We start from the raw sequence: 6791 nt of genomic DNA, 5'->3' as shown, positions 1-6791 counted from the left end.
AGCTTAATTCATATCTTAGAACATGGTTACCTTGCTTAGACAAACCCATTTCTACTACGGGGCATGCCGTTGTTTCTGGAACCATGACACATTCTGGGACCGGGCATTGATTAGGCAGTAGTGATGTCCTTTGGAAAACAACTAGCTCTCTTGGTGCCGTGATGGCTTGAATCCAAGTGTTCCCAGTTTCGGTGTGCTGTGTGTGCATTTCTAACAATCGCCGTCACAACAGTGGTCAGCATTGCTCTTCCATTCATTTACAGGCAGAAAGGCGGTATTGCCCTGGTGGTCAAAGCCTGGGTTTGAATTCCAGCTCTGTGCCTTACTGGTTTTTGACCTTGAGAACTTACAGCTTAGCTATCTGTGCCTCAACTTTTCCATCTGTAAAATAGGGATAAAAATAGTACCCATAGCTTTATTGGAAGCATTAAATGACTTACTACATGCAGAGTGCTTAGGACAGGGCTTAGCATGTCATAAGCACTGGTAAGAGGGTTATCTGTCACTGTTTTTCGAAGGGGAAGCTCAATTACAGTGGAATCCCCTCAGACTATTTCGTGGAACTGAAAAAGTACTTAGGATTTCTGCTTCCCAGATTAAGGCTAGGCCTTGCTTTATAGCTTGAGTGGGATCTTAAAAAAACAGTTTTTCCAAGATCATTTACTGAGAAATTAACTTAATTTACAGAATTGCAATCCTTGCCAACCTTCTGAAGTCTACTTCTGTGCCTTTCCAAAAACAAGTAAGAAAGTAAGCCAACGAGGAAGAGAAAAATAAATTCTACACCTTAGTCTGCATTCTGCATTCCCAAGCAGGAGATTTTACTAAGTACAAACGAGTAGGGTAATGCAGTCACTAGCTTGGAGGTTTGCACAGATAGCTTTCCCTAACAGACCACGAGCTAGGATGTTCAATAGTCAGTACAGGGTCAAGGACTGCAGGTCTGAAAGTGTGGAGACTCAAAAGAAAAAAATGAGACTTTACTAGATGTCACATTGACCTGACTTCAGCACCTGGGAGCGTGTACAGGTAAGGTCTGTTTTGCAACTCCATATAACAATAGTAACTCATTTTTCATGACTATAGCTTGAGCTTTCATAGACTTTTTCCTAACCTTCATGAGCATCCTAAACTAAGTAGAATTAAGACATGGGAAAACGGAAGTTCCCAAGTGAGTTCTTGTTTCTCCTTCTTCAGAGAAGGTACGGGGCAGTGGAACTGCCACCCTGTTTTAACTCAGGATTAACAAGGTATCCCTCTCGATCAGTTTCGATCCTGTGAAACAAGGACGACAACACTCATCCTGCCGTGTTTGGACGGAAGTGGTGCGTGGAAAGCGGGTGCCCAGGGACTGTTGGTTCCTCCTTTTCCTTCCACAACAGAAATAGCAGAAGGTGCCTCCTCTGTGGGGACACGGCTCCCGGGCGTGTGGTTTGGCCACTGGTCAGTGTGGGATCAATAGGAGGCTCTTCCTGCTCCAGGCATCCTTGAACCGGGCCAGCTTAGTGAGGCAGCTGGACTTTGGTCTCTGCCCCTTGGGAGCTCCGTGCACAACCGTAGGTGGCAGTGCTGTGTCCACAATAAGGAGGAGCCAGAGGAGACAATCAGGACAAAGCTTTTCAGGTAAAGAAAACAGCAAGGGCAAAGGCCTTGAGATGGGGGGGCATGCCTGGTATGTTTGGGGAATGTGAAGGTCCGTGGGTTGAAGAACAGTTGTCAGAGGGGAAGACTGCTAGAAGGTGTGTTTGGAGAGATTGGATTGTGTCCTAATTTTATGGAAATTCACTAAAGAGTTTTATACATAATCTGAATTCTGTTTTTAAAAGATCATTCTGGCCATTATTTAAGCAGGATGTGAGGGGTGAGAGTAGAAACTCTCACCCCTCACAGGGAAGCGGGGAGACCAAGAAAAGATCGTGGTAGGGGACTACGTCAGGGGTGGGCTTCTTCCACTGGGGCCGTGATGGAGAAAGGACAGCTCTGGGGAATGTTCTGGAGGCGAGCAGCACAGAGCTTCTTGACAGATTTAAAGGGTTCTAAGAGAAGAGGGATTAAATGCGACTCCTTGGTTTTTGGCTTGAGCAGCTGGGTAGATGGTATTGCCATGGATTCGAAGTTAGGGATGTGCAGGTTTGGATAAGCAAAGTCAAGCATTTTGCACATGCTGGGGTTGGGATTCTTATTAGATATTCAAGTGGAGATGGCAAGTAGGCATTTGGATCTAGGAGTGTGGAACTTCAGGTCGAGGCTACAATTTTCACACGGAACTCATCAGTTTATAGATATTATTACTGTTTGAAGTCAAGGGTCTGGATGAGTTCATTCAGAGAGGAAGTGTAGAGTGGCCAGGACCAAGCCCTGTGATGCTCTTACTTTTCAGGGTTGGATGTAGGAGGAAGAGGCTGCAAAGCAAACTGAGAAGACAGGGGGATAGCCCACAGATGGTACCCAGAGCTGTCTGTCACCTATGCCAGGAGTGCCACTACACAGCCTGAAGGTGAAGGCCCTGGTGACAGCGCTGTCCTTCGAAGAATTAACTAATTTGCTAAGCGACAAGCATTGTTTCTCTGCAGTTGTCTCTTTAGTATTTACTGTTCTTGCTTTTACCTATTTTGCTAATTTTATGTAACATTATGCACAATAGTTGTTATTTGCACTTGTAAATAATCAAGTACTAGTTTGACACTTTTCCCCTGTTACATGGCATCCCGTTAATGTCTTTGAGGCCAGTTATTGTTAAAGATGATTGTTTAATTTCATGGTTGTTTTGGCTGACTTTTTTCTTACTTTCACCTGGGATTGTTTTTGGCTACGTGGAACAGAAAACCTGACCGGCGTAAGGAGGGCTTGCTTTTGCTGACAAAACAAGATATCTAAAGTCAGACAATCTAGCAGTTCCGTAATTCCATCAGAAATCCAGACTTATTCTGCGTTTTTCATCCACCACCCTCACTGTAGAGCCCCTTCCCTCAGATCTGCCTGGTGGCCGCAAATCTCTGGGCATCACGTCTGTATTCCAGCAGGAAGAAGGACACAGAGAAATACCTGTCCTAGCCGAATCGATTCTTTTTCATTAGGAAAACAATAGCTTTCTCTGAAGTCATGTTAGTCAAAGTCTGCTTATGTCCCTTTGACCAGAACTAGGCCAAATAGACACGCCAAGTTGCCAGGGAAAACGAGAAGGTGACTATGCATTTTTTATTTATGTGTCATTCATTCACCCATGTTCGGACATTTAGCAGGACTTGAGGTATCCTGTTTATATCACATTCTAGCCTCCCTTTAAAAAAATCCTGTCTTTAACTTTTTAATAAGGTAGTTCTTAAAGAATGTTAAACAACTTAATTTTAACTGATACACGGTAACATTAACCCTTTTCAATGTATAGGTATTTGAGTTTTGAAAAAAACAAAGTTGACTATTTTTAACTGTGAATGCTGATGCTCCCCAAATTGCTTGATGTTTCTTTCCATAATGGAAAAGGACAATGTTTTAAAAGACTTATTTATTTGTTTGTTTGTTTATTTATTTATTTATTTTTAGGCAGGGGGGAAAGGAGGGAGAAAGAGAGGGAGAGAAACGTCACTGTGTGGTTGCCTCTCATGCGCCCCCCACTGGGGACCTGGCCCACAACCCAGGCATGTGCCCTGAAGGAATTGAACCGGTGACCCTTTGGTTCAGAGAGCAGCACTCTGTTCACTAAGATACACCAGCCAGGGCAGAAAAGGATGATTGTTTCACTCAAAAGACTAGTTTGAGAAAGAAGAGAGTCCTTATCACATGCACTTAATTGAGGCTTCCTGAGATGAGATAAAGTGGAATAAAGTTCTAGAAATAAGGGTCCCCTGAGTCAAGAGGGCAGTTTGCATCTCAAGGGTACCTGACCCTAACCATTAGGTTTCTATTGGGCTCAAAAACCATCCCCTCTGGGCAAGGATAAGACTTGGATCCCAGCAGGACAGTGGGGTGGTCTGACTCAATGCAAGGTTTTGTTGTCACAATTGGGGTGAGGCTCAAAATGGAGGGATAGATAAGCCAGGAAACAGCTGTGACATGTACATGTGCATTAACCAATTCCATTTCTAGTCTGTGTGAGTGATAAATGACATGATAATGAATGATAATATGGAAATCCAAGTAATAATTATCAGCATAAAATTTACCATATTAATGCAAAGCCTGACATGGCCCCACAATGTGAATATGGGATAATTTCATTATTAGCATTTATCGAGCACTTATGTCAGATGCTTACCACACATTTAATCAACCACTTGTGACCTGGTATGTTGAATCTTCTCTGGGTTAGAGATGAGTGATTTGGGCTTGACACTTCACTGTCAATTTTATGCAGAATGTGTTAAGATGCACTTCACATTTACAGACTTGCTTGGTTTTCATCTGTACTCATTAAGAAAAAAAGAACAGCCCTGGCTGGTGTAGCTCAGTGGATTGAGTGCTGGCCTGTGAACCAAAGGGTGGCTGGTTCAATTCCTAGTCTGGGCACATGCCTGGATTTCCAGCCAGGTCCCCAGTTGGGGGCATGTGAGAGGCAACCACGCATTGATGCTTCTCTCTCTCTCTTTCTTCCTCCCTTCTTCTCTCTCTAAAAATAAAATAAATGAACTCTTTAAAAGAAAAAAGAACAAGGGTAAAGTAAGTCATAAGCATGGTAAACATCTTTTATATTTCAAAATAAGTGTAGACAGTCAATTTTAGGTGTGCTTTTTAAAAAAACATTTAAACTTACATGGACCTACTTTAAAATTGATATACTCTAGTGCCTCTTCCTTGCTTTACTCTTGTGTATAAAGTTCATTCATATTTACATTAATTTTTTCAGTTACCATTATTTCACATATACTTTTCTATAACTCTGCCACTATAACTTGGTATTTCTCATCTTTTCTGGGCTTTACTTTCTTCTGTAAAGCGAGGCATTATTTAGTAGCCCTAATTTTTCCAGCTTTAATATCTCAAGACAACAAAATATCGCCTCTCTACAGGGGAACAATGGAAATATAGAACAAATGACATAGGAGTCTTCTTTGGAGAACAAGCTTTCTTTAAAACAGGGATGCTACTTAATGGGCCGTAACCTTCCTGTTGTTCATGAGTCAGCATGAATAATACCTCCAGAGAAGGCTCAGTAGGTCAGATTTATCTAAGAAGACAGCTGTGTAATCCCATATCCCTCTCCAACCCTTTGGCACTGCAGATACAGGTTTCTGGCTTTTTGAACATCAGTCAAATAGCATTACCCACTCCGTAAAGTCCACAAGAGCACAACTTGAAAAATCAAGCTGGCTTTCTTAAAGGATTCAGTAGAACAAAATAGAGCTGTATTGATACGTGATCCACAGCTATTTTTCTCTGTCTTTAAGTCATTTCTATGGATTCTGTGATACTGGTTGGTGTGGGAAAGACTTGTACTGAAAATTTTAAACGTTTAAAACTTAGTAAAAAAAGTTTTGTGCCACGACTTTTTATACCTATTAGGCTATCACTTTTTTTTGCTTGCTCTCCTTTAGTAGTATAGTCACAAGAGGACTTCAAAATACATAATGTAAATAACGAGGCCAATGAGAGAACTTTCATTTAAAAACAAACTTTGAAGGTGCAGGCACTGCCTTATTGGGCTGTGCAAGTATTCTTGTCATAAGGGCCCCCCCAACACCATGGAGAACCTTCAGAAGCCCAAGGGCAAACAAATACAAACCTAGAGAAGTGGCAGAAAGAGAAGAAAGGACTGGAGATCCTTACTAAGAAAATAAACAGGCTGGCGGGGAACATTGGAAAAAGACAAGAAACAGAGAGAATACCAAAAGTGTGCAAGTTGGATAATGCAGTGACTTTTTTTTCACACCAAGAATTTACATTTCTGCTAATCTTCTTAAACATTAGGTTTTGGGCAAGCAATTAGGCAATTTAACCTTGTTTAGAGTTTTGTTCAGACGCAGCATGAGGCTGGGCTTGTAGTACTGTGTTATGTCCTTCGGAGAGAGAGGATTGGTAATTGATTTAGTCCTCCGGCATCTGTCCTGCTATTCGACCACTGCTTTCCCATTGTCTAGACTGTAAGGCACCAGAAGCAATTAAGTAGGGGATCAATGTGAGCAGACAGGTGTGCCCTAGTCACTTCCCCTCTTTACACCGCTCATAGTCTCTGAATTTCATACAAGCTACTCTAGAAACAGCAAATTAATGAAAAACAAAACTGAAGATTGCCAGTACTTCCCCTCTGGAAAGGTGATGCAAATCGATTCCTGAATAAACCCTTGCATGGTATAACTTTAAAGAGATCTCAGATCTGACCCGTAGGTTTCGGGTCTAAGCACCAAAAATGGGGCTAGGAAATAGATATTCAAGTATTGCTTCTATTATCCTGTTAATGTTAGAAACAATAAACTTACCACGTCCTCGACCCCCATCATATTACAGAAGAGGCTGGTTGAATTTTGCAACAAGGCTCCGAAGGGGAGAACTGGTAAGATCTTTGAAGCTAGAAATCCCCTAGGAAGAGGCTTCCCCACCTGTCACAACCTGGATCGTCTCCACTGAGGGCGCCGGGGACACCGCCGCCACGCGGCGCTGAGGTCAGCCTCTCCGGTCCTGGGAGAGCTCTTTTTATTCTAAATTACAGACTTTGCAGCCACCGGATATCCTCGCTGCAGAACTGGCAGTAGCCATGTGGCTGCACTCGCGTTTCCTGACAACCAGTGCATTATTTCCACTAATATCCTGTCTCAGGCCTCTCGCTGGGCGACTCCGCACTCCCACCACCCACCGCC

The sequence above is a fragment of the Sturnira hondurensis genome, unplaced genomic scaffold (genome assembly GCF_014824575.4).
Source record: "Sturnira hondurensis isolate 20B ecotype Veracruz unplaced genomic scaffold, ASM1482457v3 Scaffold0010128, whole genome shotgun sequence".
Classification (NCBI taxonomy): domain Eukaryota; kingdom Metazoa; phylum Chordata; class Mammalia; order Chiroptera; family Phyllostomidae; genus Sturnira; species Sturnira hondurensis.
This window is presented reverse-complemented; position numbering follows the sequence as displayed.